Genomic DNA, 19,481 nt, shown 5'->3' on the forward strand with positions numbered 1-19,481 from the left:
CTATTGGTTTAGTGGTTCTTGTGTAACTATGTTGGTTGTTCACTCTTGCTGTGTTCATGTATATACACGAAATATTTCGCAGTGAAGTATTGTAAAGAGTGCATTGTTTCTTCAGTCTGACTAGTGAACATTAATTATTTAATAAATCAATTTGTCTGGTTCTTTCTGGGCTACATGACATTGTCTCCATTACCAATCAGGTTGTAAAATTACTGTTGCGTGAAGCATTCAAACTACATGGCTCAGCCTAAGTGGCTGTGCTTTTAATGTAAACAAGCGGCTGGTCCATGAGATGTTGTCTCTAACTTTTGTTCTTGAGTACGATAAGTTTTTGGAGCAGAGCATGAAAATGCATAAACCAAACTAAGTAAAGAAGCTGCTTCTATTAAGAGATTATGTAGTGTAGTTTAAAGGTTCTACAAAGTATAATTTGAGTGGCTGAATAAGATAACACTTGTACTGCTTTCGTCTTGTTTTTAAAATGAAAACTGCCCCTTTAGGTACTGCCAACCAAAACACAGTACAGTTTGCTATTACTTTAATTGACATTTGTCATAACATAACACTGCAAAGCAGATTCCCTTTAAAAAAAAAAAAAAAGATTCTGCCTGCCTCATTCACCCTGACCTGTACTTTAGTCTGTGAGTAGTGCCACTGAAGTCAGTAAAATGACTTGGACAGTAAAATACTACTCAAACTTTCAGTGCACCTACCCATGGGATAATGTACTACCCACTGGGAGTAGGGGTGGCAGAATTGGGCCCTGTATGGTGGGGCAGAGCAACAGAATAAGCTTTTTATGGATTTTTTTTTTTGTTCCTGCTTTTTTCTCATAACATTAGAAACATTATAGTTCTCTGTGGTGATCTTTTGGTACTTGCTGGCATTAAATGAGTAAGTCATTGCCTCAGGAGCATCATGCTGCTCTTGGTAACCTGTTAGGAAGTTTAGCTGTTGTGTCATCCAGAATTAGTGTCTTGCATCTTAATGAGATGATCCATCTGCTGGTGTAGATAAGACCCTTAAAATTCTGATAGGAAGCACCATGATTTTTATAAAGTACACATAGCTTCAAATCTCTGATTTTCTGTGTGTGTTTTTATTTTTAGTTTTGTTTTTTAGGGAGTCAGAATAAGATTATCACTTAAGTCTGGCTTGAAAGCAAGCTAGGAAATTTGGCAATGGCAAAAATGATTTGATTCTAATTTATTTAAAAATTGTAATTCAGTGTTGATATTGCATTTGTGAAGTGTTGCTGTTCATTGAAATACCACTTTTGAAGCTTCTTGTAAAAATGTCTGTATATAAAATTAAACTTTAAAAAGTGAGAATTATGGAAACAGAGTTTAGAGAGACTGTGCATAACCTTGGGACTCAGTTCCCTTGCTGCTTATCCTAATTACGAATTGGATAGAAAGGATTAATTGGGCTGTTGAATTCAATAGATGATGCCAGTCCCTTCTGGGGTTTTTTTTCAGAAGGGAGTGGGGCTCAGAGTTTATCAAAGATTTACTGGAGAATACAAACTGTAAAAGTAAAATGCTTAACATAAATCTAACAGAAACTAAGGGACATTAAAAGGGACATTGGCAAGTACATTTAGATGCCAAATATAGATGATGTAAAAAGCTGTTTTTTGCAAAAGTCTAACACCAATAGAAGTGTTTCCATGTAATTAGAAAGGATTTCAAAGGGAAATTATTTTAAAGGAATAATATTCCTCTGCATATTTGAAACCCAAATATTGGAGCGTTCTGCCAAAATATGAGAATGAATGTGTGAATCTGGTTAGATACTTATATAAAGAGAGTGAAATTGACTAGGGCATTTTCATTTCCAAGCTAAGTGAAATACAGCAAATAAAAGCATAATTGGTGAAGAGTAACTTAGACTTTTTTAATATGTAAAAATTAAAATACCTAAAGTTATAAATAATACAAGCAAATTCAAATGTAACTCAAATGTCTTTGTAAGGCTGTTGTGCCATCTGTTACAACTTTTGGTGCCTCAGCCTTAGAGAAAAGTATAGGGGTGAACAAAAATGCAACAAAACTGAGCTCCGATTTCTGAGTAAATTAATGTCACAGCCTTGGTTATTGTGATGTAATTTAGTTGGGCTATTTTAAAAAGGAAAATGAAAAGATTTCATGGATGTTGTACTCTCTTCTTGAAAATTCATGGAGGAGTGGCTAAACGTTTCATAAAAAAAATCGATGTATATTTACCTGACTGAACAGATTTGATTTGATTGATTGCAAACCTCTCTAGGTTCATTCACAATCCAGAGAACTCATTGCTAGGTAGGTCCCATCCCATCATCCATAAAAGCTATAAATGTTGATGGCTTGAGAGGTATTGGAGACAGCTATATAGCTATAGCTGCAGCAACCCCATTTGAGCTGCTTCTACCTTCAGAAGTGAATGAGGGATGCTCCTGCTTCTATCTGAAGAATTTTTTTCTCCACAAACTTGAATAATGTTTACTCTGGATATCAAAATTGAATAAACTTACAGAACACAGCAGCAGGGCTCTATAAGATAGCATGTCTGATATAGACATCAGCATTCTTATGCAGTCTGAAAATATTTTTCATACAGTTCACAGAGAGATTGTCCCAGCACCAGTTTCCAGAGTAGTACTCTTCATAGACTGAGTCCATGCTTGCTCAGGTTCCACTCTGAAGGGGTTATTTCTGAGATTTTTCTTTGACTTCTTGAGCTGAAATAGTACAAAATACATGGATCCTGAAGGTGATATGAAAAAATAAACCTGATAAAATGTCAGCAGTCTCCCCTGACCACCAGCACAATCATTTCCTCTTCAATTAAACTTTAAAAAAAAAAAAAAAAAAAGCTCTCTTAGTGAGTTCAAAACCTACATGAATTAAGAATAATCACTGTACCCCAGAAGAGGATAATTTCTGTGGAAATTAGTCCAAATTCTTTCTACTAGACTGGAGGCTTTTATTTTCAGTCTTGTCTCTCATTTTCAGTCTTGTCTCTCACTGTTTAAATCATAGTCGGGAAGTCCAGGTTTAGGCCTTGTCTACACTACAGAGTTTTGTCAATGCAAGTTTTGCTAACATACAGCCACCGCTTTATTTAAACCATTGTTGCATGTCCACACTATACTCCTTGTGTTGGCAGAACACAGCCACGTTAGCAACTCTTGCATTGACACAGAAAGCAGTGCACTGTGGGGTAACTATCCCACTGTGCAATTGGCTACACGGTGCTTTGGGAAGGGTTTGCAATGCCTCATGGAGCAGGTACAGCATCACATGATGCAGGTTTCTCAATCCCATTATTCCATGGGCATTCTACTAGATTGCCAGCTGCTTTTCAACTGAAGTTTGCGGGGGAAAGGGGGAGTGTGTGTGTGTGTGTGTGTGTTGGGGGAGAGTGAGTGTGTCAGCATGCTGTCTCTTTAAGTTCAGACAGCAGCCGGAAGCAACCAATCCTGAGGCAGGGGAAGGGGGACACCCCCAACATCAGCCCCCATCTTCCTCCCTGGCTCTCATGTGCTCCCTCCCCCAGCAGCAGCCCGCTTGCCTGACAGCCAGTGCATTGCTAGTGCCGGGGAGAGCAGGATTCCAAGTTAATGTTTTGATTCTGTGATTCCCTGCAAGTTCTCCAGAGCCTCCTCTCTCCACAGACCAATGATCCAACCCTCCCCTGTCGTCCAGGCAGGAGCTATGTGAGTTCTCCACGCTGAGCAGTTTCAGAACTTCCTGGCACTTAAAGGGGAGGTGTGCATGCCCGTGTAGCAGGATGCTGGACAGAAGAGTTCAAAAAAGTGAGCAGAGCAGTCATGGTGGGCATTGTGGTATACCTCCTGGAGGCCAGTTATGGTGACATAATGAATGGAGTGTCTACACTGACGCTTTGTCACTCTAACTTTGCCGCAAAAAGTTCTATGCCTCTCGTCAAGCGGTTGTGGGGGTTTTTTTTTTTGTCAGCAAAACAGGAGAGTTTTGCCACCAAAAGTAGCATTGTAGTGTGTACATCTCCACTGGTTTGTTGACAAAAACTGCCTTTTGCTGACAAAACTGTGTAGTGAAGACAAGGCCTCAGAGGGAAGACTTATCCTACTGATTTGAGAAATAGACCCCCAAAGATGGTCTTTGCTTCATATTTGCATGTTCCTAACGGCCACTTCAGCTTTCTGTATTTTAGAAATAGACTCCAAACATTTATATGATGTAGCTTTACTTTTTGGCTTACCTTCGGTCCTCTCAAGTCTCCAAGATACCAGACAAGAAGATTCACATTTGTCGTCATATCAACAGCCTATTGAGGAAGCTATGTTGACAGAGTTGCGTTCAAGAGACAGAGTTGCCTTCAACTCTTACAGCACCTCGGCTTTTATCGCAACTCTTAAAAGTGCCTTAATTCCTTCTATAATCTCTTTCAACTGACTGTGAAATTTCTTACCTCTCATAGTATTATTCTGTTGTGTCTGGTAAATTCTGGAAACTATACCATGTAAAGGACCATTTCCAAAGCATTTCATTAGTACCATATGACTATATCTGCAGCTTCTTGGAATCCGCTTATTCTGTGTGGCTACTGTACAGCAGAATACACTTAAGTTTTGGCAACTTCTGGTTTTTGTATTCCAGAATTGTAATTTTTATCGTCAAAGCTTGTATCAAATGATCTTTGTACTCAAGCAAAAACCTCTCCCCATGGAAGAAACCAGTCATTTGAATTTATTCTTATCCCATAAGACAAGTAATAGAAAATTTCTCAGTGACTTGTTTCCAGGAAGATGTAACCAGGATTCATCAGATTGCCAGGCACCAGAAATGGTTCCAAGAGTATGCAGATTCAATAATGAAGGAAAGAAAACTTTTTGTCTCCACCACAGCCATATCAGATCATAAGACTTTGAATACTCTCTATGCCACAGCAGTTGGACTTGGAGGACTTTTTACACCATTGACACTCCAACTTCTTTCCCAGACATTTAATCTGTCACAGCTGTGTATTCCAAGATGATCTGTGAAGATGACATACTGAATAGGGAAAAGGGTGGAATTACTGTGTCAGTGATCTAGGAGAGAATATGATCATATTATGTTAATGCTTTCATGAACGAAATGCCTCTGTTTGCAGGTATTCACCTTGTAGAAACATTTGAAACTCATTTGGGATCATCATTTTCAGCTGGTGGACCAATAAAGTAGGCCTTCCACACTGATGGGAGCCGCAGGATATCTGTATCTAAGCTGGTCACATTTACAAGTCAACATTTTCTATATGATTGTAAACCCCTAATTTTTGTAATAGAGAGAGTGTGTGTGTGTGTGTGTGTGTGTGTGTGTGTGTAACGTTTTTAAAAGTATATACAATGGTGGGCAAAGGAATAAGCTTTACTCTCATTGTAGACTTGAAGGAGGGGCCGTAACTGCTAGCTCTTACCATATTTTTTAATTTTTAATTTCCACTTTTCACTAATTCAGACCCTTAAAGCCATTGTAGATGTTAGAGGTTGGGGGTATTTTTTTTTTCTTAGACATCAGCTTACTTTTAAATTTCCTCTTGAAGTTAAATTGTTCTGTAGGGGATATTTTCTTTTCTGTAGGGGCTAGAACTGTAGTATTCGTGCACAATTTATTCCACTCTTGGGGCATGGGGAGACTATAAGTGCAGATTGAATCACATTGTGTCTGTCTGCCGTTTTCACAAAATACAGTGTTATAATGGGTCACTGGACTTCATTGTTGAAAACAAGCAAAGGAAATTACTTCAGGCTTGAACCTTTCATACTTCACATAACCTCTCTAGCTTTCAGTCACATTGACCTGTCTGGTGAAGTAGCCCATCCATTCCTAGTTTAAATATTAACCAATGTTTGCCAACTGTTTAATTGACCTCATATGTTAACTAATTATGAATCACTGATAGTATTTTAGTAGTTCACCTAAAGGTGAGCATATAAGTGGGGTGTATATTGTATGTGCTAAAATATAGTATCCTTACTTATAAGATTGTCTAAATAATAAGTGTGTGTCTTTTGCCAGTACATTAAATAATAATTGCATGCGTTGTCTGATTTCACCGTTCTGATAATGTTTCAGGACTAAAATGTTCTCACCTTTCTACATCTTCATAATTGTTGAGGACAAGCAGCGTCACATTAAGAGAAATGCTGAAAGAATAAGAGCCAAAATAAAGAATAAAAACTGTAGGAGTCAGGCTGAGTTAAATATAATATTTGGTGTACTGTCTGGAAAATTGGCAATTTGTGACTGAAGTTCAACTTGAGGAGGGATAGAAGCTGTTAGAGGAAGAGAGAGAGGGTGGGAGCTCTGCCAGCCCCCTAGAGAGAAAAGAGAAATAATGATGAGAGGAGGTGAAGTTAGGGGGAGAAGACAGAACAATTGTAGAGAGGAACAAATTGTGGGGAATTAGAGAGGCACAGAGCAGGAAGGAAGGACAGAGAAAAGGAGACAAGGGCAGTGAGTAGTATGAAGGGAGGAATTTTGCTTACAGCATAAACATAGAGGAGACTGGAAAAATAGAGTAGTGAAGCAGACAATGGGTGAAGAGAGAGACCACATCAGGAAAAACATAGGAGGGGAGATACAACATAGGAAAGAAAAATGGAAACCAAAAGGGGTGGGCGGAGCGGAGGAAGAGATGGAGGAAAATCCATTCTGCTAGAAATAGCAACTCTTGTCAATCACAAGCAGTAGGTGCTGCTTCAAGAAGAATTGATCCAGGAATTGTTCCATGGGGAAACTTAATAAAAAATAGAGACAAATATGAAGAAGAGGGCAGGATCATGTCATATTGTTTACAATTTAAAATTTTCAAATGTAAAATAGATTTTCATGGGGAAACCCCTGTCTCTCAGTCCCACATTAGGTGTCCTGAAAATGTTCACCAAAATCTTCATCTTTTGGTATCTTTCCTCTCTTACTTTGTTTGAATGAGCAGAAATGTACTGAAATGCCTGATCAGAGCCTCAGTCTAGTGTCACTGCTGTAAAATGAACAATGGCTTATATTTTCCTATGACGTCTCCAGCAGTTTAGGGAGACAATGAAGTATTGCCAGGAGAATATTAAGAGCAGGAATTTGCACTCAGTGCTACCGCTACTACTGGAAGATTATCTTTTTTACTGCACCAGTTTCAACTCTTCAGCTGGTTGTTTTTCCGTCTTAATGTGGTTTAAAGAAGTGTGTGCTAGCAAAAAGCAGTAGTGTCCACTGGGAACTGGGTTGAAATTATGGAACATTTATCATCTTGCTGTGTCACATTTAAATTCTCCAGTTAAAGAAAAATAACAGCATAACTGTTCACAAGTGAGCTATATCTGCAACCTCTCTTTGGCTCTCAGTGGGCACTTCTTTCAAGTCACAAGCCTATACCATCAAAGAGGCTGATAAACGAGGTGCTGTTGTCATCATGAACAGGTCTGACTACCAGAAGGAGGCTGCCAGACAACTCTCCAATACCAAATTCTACAGGCCACTTTCCTCAGATCCCACTGAGGAATACACTAAGAAACTGCACCATCTACTCAGGACACTCCCTACACTAACACAGGAACAAATCAACATACCCTTAGAGCCCCGACCGGGGTTATTCTATCTACTACCTAAGATCCACAAACCTGGAAATCCTGGACGCCCCATCATCTCGGGCATTGGCACTCTCACTGAAGGACTGTCTGGATATGTGGACTCCCTACTCAGACCCTACGCCACCAGCACTCCCAGCTATCTCCGTAACACCACAGATTTCCTGAGAAAACTACAATGCATTGGTGACCTCCCAGAAAACACCATCCTAGCCACCATGGATGTAGAGGCTCTCTACACAAACATCCCACATACAGATGGAATACAAGCTGTCAGGAACAGTATCCCTGATGATGACACAGCACAACTTATTGCTGAGCTCTGTGACTTTATCCTCATGCACAATTATTTCAAATTTGGTGACAATATATACCTCCAGACCAGTGGCACCGCTATGGGCACCCGCATGGCCCCACAATATGCCAACATTTTTATGGCTGACCTGGAACAACGCTTCCTCAGCTCTCGTCCACTCATGCCCCTTCTCTAACTACGCTATATTGATGACCTCTTCATCATCTGGACCCATGGGAAGGAGACCCTGGAAGAATTCCACCATGATTTCAACAGCTTCCACCCCACCATCAACCTCAGCCTGGAGCAATCTACACGGGAGGTCCACTTCCTAGACACCACCGTACAAATAAGCGATGGCCACATTAACACCACCCTATACTGAAAACCCACCGACCGCTACGCCTACCTTCATGCCTCCAGCTTCCACCCCGGTCACACCACACGATCCATCGTCTACAGCCAAGCACTGAGGTACAATCGCATCTGTTCCAACCCCTCAGACCGAGACCAACACCTACAAGATCTTCACCAAGCATTCTCAAAACTACGATACCCACACAAGGAAATAAAGAAACAAATCAACAGAGCCAGACGTGTACCCAGAAGCCTCCTGCTACAAGACAGGCTCAGAAGAGAAACCAACAGAACTCCACTGGCCATCACCTACAGTCCTCAGCTTAAACCTCTCCAACGCATCATCAGTGATCTACAACCCATCCTGGACAATGATCCCTCACTTTCACAGACCTTGGGAGGCAGGCCAGTCCTCGCCCACAGACAACCCGCCAACCTTAAGCATATTCTCACCAGCAACCACGCACCGCACCATAACAACTCTAACTCAGGAACCAACCCATGCAACAAACCTCGATGCTAACTCTGCCCACATATCTACACCAGGAACACCATCACAGGACCTAACCAGATCAGCTACAACATGACCGGCTCATTCACCTGCACGTCCACCAATGTTATATATGTCATCATATGCCAGCAATGCCCCTCTGCTATGTACATTGGTCAAACTGGACAGTCACTACGCAAGAGGATAAATGGACACAAGTCAGATATCAGGAATGGCAATATACAAAAACCTGTAGGAGAACACTTCAACCTCCCTGGCCACACAATAGCAGATGTAAAGGTAGCCATCTTACAGCAAAAAAACTTCAGGACCAGACTCCAAAGAGAAACTGCTGAGCTCCAGTTCATTTGCAAATTTGACACCATCAGATCAGGATTAAACAAAGACTGTGAATGGCTATCCAACTACAGAAGCAGTTTCTCCTCCCTTGGTGTTCACACCTCAACTGCTAGCAGAGCACCTCACCCTCTTTGATTGAACTAACCTCGTTATCTCCACACTGATTTATACCTGCCTCTGGAGATTTCCATTACTTGCATCTGAAGAAGTGAGGTTCTTACCCATGAAAGCTTATGCTCCCACTACTTCTGTTAGTCTCAAAGGTGCCACAGGACCCTCTGTTGCTTTTTACAGATTCAGACTAACACGGCTACCCCTCTGATACTTGAAGCCTAAACCTGCACTTCTCTGAGTGGAATCCTCTCTACTTTTGTCTGGACCTCAGGTTACAGCACCTCTTATACCATTCATATAGGCTGACCATTTATTTAATTGATCTGTCCCTTAGTGTGACCACCTGTCCCTTATTTTAAACATCAAATTGAAGCTCATAATGATTGCATTGTATACTTGGGTGCGGTAGAAATGTACACTTGAGAGAACAGTACATGATCTGACATGGATGATTTAGTTGGGGATTGGTCCTGCTTTGAGCAGGGGGTTGGACTGGATGACCTCCTGAGGTCCCTTCCAACCCTGGTATTCTATGATTCTATATGCTAAAGGAAATGGTGTTCCACTAAAATGTCCCTTAAAATAAAGCATTGTCCCTCGTTTTTCATGTGGTTTTCCCTTATTTCCATCCAACAAAGTGGTCACTCTACATCCATCTTACCTCCAGTAGGACCCACTGGTTTTGGCCTCTGTTATATAGAATCCATGCTGGGAGCGGGGAGCACCTGTTAAATGCAGTGTCAGAGAACAGCTTGTTCAAATCATAGTATGATTTATTTATCCACAGAAACATTGAATGCAGAAAGTTAGAAATAACAAAAGCCTAAATGCATATTGTCTTACTTCAGCTTAGCCTTTCCTTGCCAGGATCTACTTGACCCAATCACCCCCCAAACTTTGGGGCTGGGTGAGAAAAGCTGCCCCCTGCATCTGCTGACTGTCTGACAGTCTGACCACTCCCAGTGTATTTGTTCCTTACGACATAGCTGGTCTTGGATCTGTTTCAAGGTCCTTTTGTTTGAAAATTCCTGCCCAAATTCCTGAGGTTTAGAGCAGGTCTCCTGAGCCTGACCAGATTGGTTTATGCAGTTCTCCAAAGGGGTCAAAGGTAGTCTTCATATAGGGTATTCCTGCTATTGTCCATTTGAGCAACAGGCAATTCAATTCTATCTACAACCATTGCTTTAAATCCTGCAGGATTTAACCATTAGTTACCTCTCATCCAGCAATGCAATAACAGCAAAACCCACAGATAATTCTGAAAAAAAAAATATATATATATATATGTATATATATACACCCACCCCAATATTCTTCACATAACAATGGAATTATTAAATGCTGAAAAAACAGTATCCTGTTTTGTATTTGCAGTTATCAAAAACACAATAAAATTGATGTTATGAAATTAATTTTTTCTTAAAAATAAGTTAGCTCCTACCTCCATCTGAAAGCCTTATCCGGACATTAATTCTCTTTCACTTTGTCCCAATGGTAAGTAGGTATCTGTAGACTACTACTGTCTTCTTCCTAGCACTGAAGTGCCCCCTCCTGGCTCAGTTCCCACAAAGATCATTATGATTTTTGAATGGCATGACAGAAATACCAGGAAGGAAGAAAAACTCAACTGTCAATGAAGGAAAACAGTGCAACAGGAAGACTGACACAAGAAAATTTTGCAAACTTATGCCTTTACCTCTATACTAGGGTATTAGTTCAGATATTCAGACACCTTCATAAAACTAACCCTGTCTAGCTGAGCGATTACCTTTCCCTCTATGACCTTGACCTCTCATGATAGTTAATCTCCACTGGAACTGTACAACTGTTGACCAATAGTGAGAGGGTCATGAGCACAGAAGAGAGCATTTTTATGATAGCTGGGACCTAGGTTATGGAACTCCTGCCTGGAAGACATGGCAATAATCACCAACCTCACCATGTTCAGAACTAAAGGCCAAAGCATTTTTATTTAGCTTTACTTTAATACATTCTACTTGGATGGAGACACAACATGCCTATATGTGCCTAGAAGATCCTGATTATGGTCCAGTAACTTCTGAGTTTTCTAACTGTATTGACACTATAGATTTTTACATCTTTTTAGTGTGTGTGTGTGTGTGTGTATGGGGGGGGGGAGTTAAGTTAATTTAACATTTAAAAACCACATTCTACCTACAAATAAAACTAACAATTAATAATATAAAAGCTTATTAAATGCAAACAAATTATATAGTCCTTCAGTTCAGCATAGCTGCTCCGCATACAAATTTGGAGTACTAAAAACTCTCTTAAATTGGCACCCAAAATTGGTGGTAGGAGTAATAGGTGCACAGAAGTTGATCTTTGTAAATGGAACAAATTAATCTTCCCCCCCCTAAATATAATCTTGTCTTATAGTCATTTATAAAATGTTTGCATGGGTACAACAAAATGCACTCAAGACTGCAAGCTATTTATTGTTCCAGTTCTATAAGTTAAAAATGAACAAATTTAAGAGACATAGTTTGTTTAATAAATATTGCTTCCAAGCAGAAATGTTAAGACAACTGTCCATCTCGAAAGACGGTATAAGTGCCAAAGCAGTTTGGTTCTTCTTCGAGAGATGTCCCTGTGGGTGCTCCACTACAGGTGTTGGTGCGTCCCTGCGCCTTTGCCCGGAGATTTTTGCAGCAGTACTCATAGCGGCCACGCATGCTCAGAAGCTGCCCCCCCGCTGTGAATCTAGGTTGATAGTACGCATGCGTGGCCGGTCTCCTCAGTTCCTTCTCAACCGTCCCCGGCCTGAGACGGAGCTCAGCAGACTCATTAGCAAATCCTTCACTCTTGCTACAATTACCCTTTTAGTAACTAGTTGTTGTCAGTTTCTCTGTTAGTGTAGTTAATTACCCCGTTTATCTGTTTAAAAAAAAAAAAAAAAATTTCTGTCAGCCGCGGCGATGCCGGGCTCCACAGGCTTCAAGCGCTGTGCTACGTGCAAAGAAGCTATCCCATTGTCAGATGGACACTCAAAGTGTATAAAATGTTTGGGGGAAGCTCACATTCCCCAAAAATGTGCCCATTGCTGTAAACTCAGCTCCAGGGCACGGAAGGACAGGGAGCTTAAACTTAAACTGCTCCTCCTCCAAAAGTCTATCGTTTCAGTTTCAGACCCAGGCGCTGAAGCCGGCTCCGCTACCCGCCACAGCCCCCCCGCCTCAAAAAAACTGAAAAAATCTACAAAGGGACACCCTTCTTCACCAAACAAGGCTATGAGGCACAAAGTCTCTCCAGGCAGATCAACGGTCTCCCTGCCTGTGCTCCCTCGCCTCAGCAACTTTGATGAGCCGGGCTCTTCAGGAACCGCGCAAAAGCCGCCTGAGGCTGCGGCGGCGGCGCGAGGCTCCGGTGCCGAGGCATCAGGCTTCCAGTTGCCTGCCTCTATTATGGCACCGTTCGGCACCGCGAATGATGCGGTGCCGACATTCTACAACATGTCTGACCCCAGGCAGGCTGATATTGCCCGCCCGGCACCGACCGCGGCACCGACCCCTGCGGTGCAGTCTGATAGGGAGGTTACAGGCAAAACCCCCGATCGCAGGAATGCTCCTGTATGGCAGCCTCTTCCGGCTCAGTTTTCACCTCCCGCAGGAGCTTCATTACCTCACTTTACTCAGCAGCAGATCTCCTGGTATCACCTACCCTGCAGTCTCCCCTGATGAATGCATATTCTTCTCCAATGCCTGAGTCAGGATCTGAGCAGTTTTCCTCCAGTGAGGAGGAAACAGATCCACAGGGAGTTTTTTTCTCCATATCAAGACTTCCAGCCCCAGACCCTGGGCAATAGAGCTTATGAGAAAATTACCTCATCCCACTCTCAGGACCCTGCCTCTTGGGGGGTGAACCCCTGGATGGCACCACCTATGCCCTACCCACCACCATAGCAATACTGGACACCATGGGCATCGTACCCTCGGGAATACATGCACCATGGCCACTCGACTAGGCGCAACTCCGATCCAGCGCCGCCCCTTAACGAATATGCCAGTGACACGAGACACCTGGCAACACAGTCACGCTTCCAGGATAAACCTAGCCCTGCTCCTATTCCAACAGAGCCGGAGCTAGCACCTGAAGAAGCATTACTTCCCCTTCCTCCGACTCCCTCGGACGAATATGCAAAATTCCAGGACCTCTTTAAAAGAGTTGCCAGTGACCTGAGAATTAACTTGGAGGTAGTCACTGAACAACAACATGAGCTAACGAACATCCTACAGCCCCCTTCTTCCTCCAGGGTGGCATTACCAATTAACGCAGCCCTTTTAGAACCCGCTAAGTCCATCTGGCAGACTCCAGCGACAAGCCTACCTACCTGCAAACAAGCAGACAGGAAGTACTTTATTTCTCCAAAGGATTCTGAATTCCTTTTTACCCACCCGGCACCAAATTCATTGGTAGTAGACGCTGCGAACCAGAGGGCTAGACAACAGTATTCTCGTTCCGCCCCACCCAACAAGGAAAGCAAACGACTGGACCTTTTTGGTCGCAAAGTATATGCATCCTCGACCCTACAATTTCGTATAGCTAACTATACTGCAGTCCTGGCAAAATACGACCACAAAAACTATAATAAATTCATGGACTTTATTGATGACATTCCAGAACAGAGAAAACAACAGTTCAGAGCTATGGTTTCTGAGGGACAAGCCATATCACGCACCGCTCTCCAAGCAGCCCTCGATGTAGCCAACACAGCAGCAAGATCGACCGCAACAGCAATAGTCATGCGACAGGGCTCATGGCTCTCGTCCTCTTTTTTTCCTCGAAGTTCAGAGCACCATTGAAGATCTTCCCTTCGACGGTGACAAACTTTTTGCTTCTACCACGAACGACGTGCTTCATTCAATGAAGGACTCAAGGACAACCCTCCGGTCTCTAGGTCTCCAGACACCTACGACCAGAAGACGGCAATATAGATACCAACCGTACCACCGGCCACGTTACCCCGCATTCACACAACACTCCCATAGACCGCAGGAACAACAACAACAACAACAAAGACCAAGATTCCAGCGACGTCGTCCAAATTCTGCAGGGGCACCTCAACCCCCGCCAACTAATAGGCAGATTTGAAGACTTGGTCGAGGGTTTAGAAAGCAACGCCCCCACTTCAGCCGACACACCTATCTTTGGACACCGCCTACGACCTTTCTCCCATCAATGGAGGAATATTACCTCCGACAAGTGGGTCTTAGAGGTAGTTACAATTGGATACGTCATCCCCTTCCTCTCCTTACCTCCCACCCTCCCCGTCCCTCTTCAGGGACCCTTTTCACGAGCAGCTACTCCTCCAAGAAGTGCAACATCTCCTTCATCTGGGAGCAGTAGAAATCGTGCCAGAACGGCACAGAGGGAAGGGTTTTTACTCCCATTATTTCTTAACAGAAAAGAAAAATGGGGGATGGCGACCAATCCTCGATCTCAGGCGGCTCAACAGATTTGTTAAAAAGCAAAAGTTCAAGATGGTTACCCTCACTACCATAATTCCAGCGCTGGAGCAGGGCGACTGGTTTTCTGCCCTCGACCTACAAGATGCCTATTTCCATGTCACTATACATCCGGCCCACAGACGCTTCCTTCGATTTACCCTCGGTTCGACACATTTCCAATACAGGGTACTCCCCTTCGGACTATCCACAGACCCCCGTGTCTTTTCCAAGCTTCTAGCTGTAGTCACTGCCTACCTCAGGAAACAAGGGGTCATAGTATTCCCTTACCTCGACGATTGCCTCCTCAAAGCTTCAACATTCGACGAGGCGCTCCGGTTCACACGGCTCACAGTCGATTGTTTCCTATCTCTCAGCCTACAAATAAACAGAGACAAATCCATATTACGCCCCACCCAGCACCTGCAGTTCATAGGCGCAGACCTCGACTCCCGGACGGGGTTGGCATCGCTCCCACCCGATCGCTTCAATTCCATAAACCAACTGGCCACAATCATTCGCAACAGTCCACAGGTGACTGCCCGAGACTGCCTACAACTACTAGGTCATATGGCCTCGTGCACTTTTGTCGTCCAGAATGCACGCCTCTACATGAGGTGCTTCCAAGCGTGGCTGGCCACGGTCTACAAACCGAATATGCACTCTTTAAACAAGACTCTCTCCTTGCCTGCTCCAGTCAAAGATTCGCTACATTGGTGGACCGTTCACTCCAACCTCTGCTCTGGAGTCCCGTTTCTTCAGCAGGCTCCATCACTCACCCTGACCACCGATGCATCTATGACAGGTTGGGGTGCACATATGTCTCACCACACAGTACAGGGGCTATGGTCACCAACCGAGACCTCCCTGCACATAAATGTCCTAGAACTGCGAGCCATTCGCAACGTGTGCCGTCACTTCCTGCCACTAATCAAGCATCATCACGTACGCATAATGACAGACAACATTGCATGCATGTTTTACGTAAACAGGCAGGGAGGAGCTCGATCCCATTCGCTGTGCACAGAGGCTATGAAGCTCTGGAATTGGTGCATTGCGAACAACATCCGGGTATCAGCTGCCTATCTTCCCGGGATCATGAACACCACAGCGGACGAACTAAGCAGACGTTTCCCATGGGACCACGAGTGGGAGATAGACGAGAAAACCATTCACAACGTATTCAGCACTTGGGGTTACCCAACAATAGACCTCTTTGCAACTACAAAAAACAAGAAATGTCCCAATTTCTGCTCCAGAGCAGGACTGGGCAAACATTCCCTGGGGGATGCATTCATGATCTCATGGCACCGAAACCTATTGTATGCATTTCCCCCGATACCAGTTCTCAACAGGGTCCTGATAAAAATACGAACGGACCGAGCCAAGGTGATCCTCATTGCCTCATCGTGGCCCAGACAACCGTGGTTTCCGTTCCTCACCAGAATGTCAATACAACCACCAATCTCCCTGCCGCTCATTCCAAACCTTCTATCTCAACAACATGGCCGTTTTCTCCACCCCAACCTGTCCATGCTTCACCTCAAGGCCTGGTTCCTACATGGTTTTCCCAAAGCGAATTAGATTGCTCTGAACAAGTTCAGAAGGTGCTCCTACATAGCAGAACGCAATCTACTCGCACGACCTATCTTCAAAAGTGGAAACGATTCACACATTGGTGTTCTGCTAAACACCTTTGTCCCACCTCGGTACCTCTTTCGATTATACTTGACTATCTATTGGGCCTTAAGCAATCCGGCCTTTCTTTCAGCTCCATCAGGGTCCATTTAGCTGCTATTACAACTTTCCACGACAGAATTGATGACACGTCTGTCTTTGCTCATGCTATCACGAAGCGTTTCCTCAAGGGACTACAAACCTTATACCCAGACATTAAACCACCGACCACCCCTTGGGACCTTCATCTGGTACTGTCTTGCCTAACTCAACAACCATTCGAACCCCTAGCCACGTGCTCCCTTTTACACCTCTCGATGAAAACAGCATTTCTAGTGGCAATTACCTCTGCCAGACGGGCAGGAGAAATAGCAGCTCTTATGGCACACCCACCATATACGATATTCTTTAAAGACAAGGTTACCCTCAGATTACACCCCAAATTTCTTCCAAAGGTACACTCGTCATTCCACATTAATGAATCAATACATCTGCCGACTTTTTTTCCGAAACCACATGCGAACTCATTCGAAACCTCAATGCATACACTAGATGTACGCAGAGCCTTGTCATTGTATTTGGATAGAACCAAACCTTTTAGAACTTCCTCCAGACTTTTTGTCTCTATTGCGGAGCGCTCCAAAGGCACGCCTATTTCTACCCAGAGACTCTCGAACTGGATTTCCCAGTGTATCCGGCTGTGCTATCAGATGAAGAAGGTTACACCTCCAGACGGCATTAGAACACACTCCACTAGATCTCTGGCTGCCTCTGTAGCGTTCTTACGCAAAGTTCCCCTGGCTGATATTTGTAAAGCAGCCACCTGGTCCTCTGACCACACATTTGTTAAACACTATGCCCTTACTCAAGGCCCTCTATCTGACATACGTTTGGGCAGGGCGGTACTTTCAACGGCGTTCCTACCAGATCCGAAGTCCCTACCTCCTTAAGATACACGGCTTTTAAGTCACCTGTAGTGGAGCACCCACAGGGACATCTCTCGAAGAAGAAGAGGAGGTTACTCACCCTGTGCAGTAACTGACGTTCTTCGAGATGAGTGTCCCTGTGGGTGCTCCACTACCCACCCTCCTCCCCTCTACTTCGGAGTTGCGGGGCCTCCGTTGTAGAGAAGGAACTGAGGAGACCGGCCATGCATGCGTACTATCAACCTAGATTCACAGCGGGGTGGGGGGGGGCAGCTTCTGAGCATGCGTGGCTGCTATGAGTACTGCTGCAAAAATCTCCGGGCAAAGGCGCAGGGACGCACCAACACCTGTAGTGGAGCACCCACAGGGACACTCACCTCGAAGAACGTCAGTTACTGCACAGGGTGTGTAACCTCCTCTTACGTATGTCATGCTTCAGCATTGCAAGTGGCTAAAAAGTCCCATTTTCAAGTGATAGTCCTTGCCACAGATAACACGTGTAAGGATCAGGGCCAGAAGATGAAGCCAGTGCACTACTGGTGCTTGAGGCCTGCTGCACTTTCCTCTTCACTCTTAGTTTCCTCTCTCTTAACTACATCTCTTGAGTCTATTTTACTCCCTGGTGTTGCTAGTTGTATCTTCACAGCATTGATGATGGAAGTTTTCAAGTTCCTCTTGTAAATATCCTTCCACCTGAGCCTAAGTTGGCCTAGTGGCCTTGGAGCATCCCCAAGTTCTCCATACAGGGGATACTTTGGAATGCATCCATCGTCCATCCAATGCAGATAACCCAGCCAATAGAGATGTCTGTGTTTGAGAATATAATTAGACTTTGTAATTTTCTTTCTTGAGTACTTCGGTGTCAGGAATTTCAGTTTCCCACATCATTTTTAGAATATCTTGACGCAAGGAGGCGTGGGAAGTGTTTAGTCTTCTCTTACACATGCTGTAGGCGGTCCAGCCCTTGCCACCTTGCAGTATGCTCAAAACGCACTTCTGGTGGAACTGTACTTTGATGTTCATTGTCCCACATGCGTCTAGTCAGCTGGCGAAATGTGGTGGTTGCCTTCCTAATGTGAGACTTTAGCATGTCTAGTGATAAATTATCCAATACAGTTGATTGTAGTTAGAAGAACTTACGCACAAATTCCAGTGTGTTGCTAGTATTGATACTTCTGGTGCAGTCAACACGTTGTGCCATAAACACTGTATCTTTAGAGTGATGGTTAGTCCAAATTTATTACAAGTTAGCATAAAGCTATTGCAAAGTTGCTGATGCTCCTTTTCACTATGTGCAATGAACATGGTCATTGGCAAAAATAAGTTTTCTTGTCAGTAGTTTTGAGATTTGTTTGATTTTGTTTTTGCTCTTAGACATGCAATCTTGAAGAATTTTCCACTTGATATTGTATAAAAATGTACATCCTTTCTACTATGCGACAAAGCATAACTATGCAGCAAAGAGGAGAATACACCGAAGAGTATGGTGCCGAAATGTATCCCTGTTTGACAACACAGTGGATTTCAAATCTGTCAGATATCAACCATCGGATTGGATTGTAGTCTTCATGCCATCATGGAATGATTGAACCAGACTGAGTAAGTTTGGAGGGCAACCAATTATTTCTAGCAAATGGAAAAGGCCCTTTCTGCTGACCAGATCCAAAGCCTTTGTAAGGTCTGTGAAGGCCATGTAGAGAGGTTTTCCTTACGTTGGCACTTTTCGTTAAGTTGTCTCGGTGCAAAAGACCATGTTGATAGTTAATCTACTGACATGGAAGACACGCTGACTGTGGTTATATGTGTGCTGCAAGAGAATGACTCATGTGAATTCCTTACCAGCAACACTAAGAGAGATTCCTCTGTTTCTTACAATCATTCCAATCTCCTTTGTTTTTGTGCAGTGTTATGATGTTGGTATCCTTCATGTCTTGTGGTACCTCTCCTTCCCTTCAGCAAGCAAGCAAGACATTGTGCAGATGTTTAAGCACAACCTGTCCTTGCTTCAATATTTAAGCTGCAATTCCATCTTTTCCTGTAGCCTTTCCTGGGGCTAGGGAGGTGATTGCCTTCTCAAGTTCATTTATATAAGGTTCTATATCAAGCTCTTCAATAGTCTGGAGTCTCGGGATCACATTTAACACTGCTTCAGAAACAGTGGTTTCATGTGAATAGAGTTTGTGATAATGTTCCACCCAACATTGCA

At 43.5% G+C, this 19,481-nt stretch overlaps 1 protein-coding gene across 13 annotated transcripts in view; it reads left to right on the plus strand.

Annotated features, from left to right (window-relative positions):
• CDKAL1 (CDK5 regulatory subunit associated protein 1 like 1) overlaps positions 1 to 19,481 on the plus strand; it is a 790,609-nt gene that overhangs the window by 218,260 nt on the left and 552,868 nt on the right. The gene's annotated exons all lie outside the window — the stretch shown is intronic.

This window comes from Chrysemys picta, chromosome 2 (genome assembly GCF_011386835.1).
Source record: "Chrysemys picta bellii isolate R12L10 chromosome 2, ASM1138683v2, whole genome shotgun sequence".
In the NCBI taxonomy this organism is placed as follows: domain Eukaryota; kingdom Metazoa; phylum Chordata; order Testudines; family Emydidae; genus Chrysemys; species Chrysemys picta.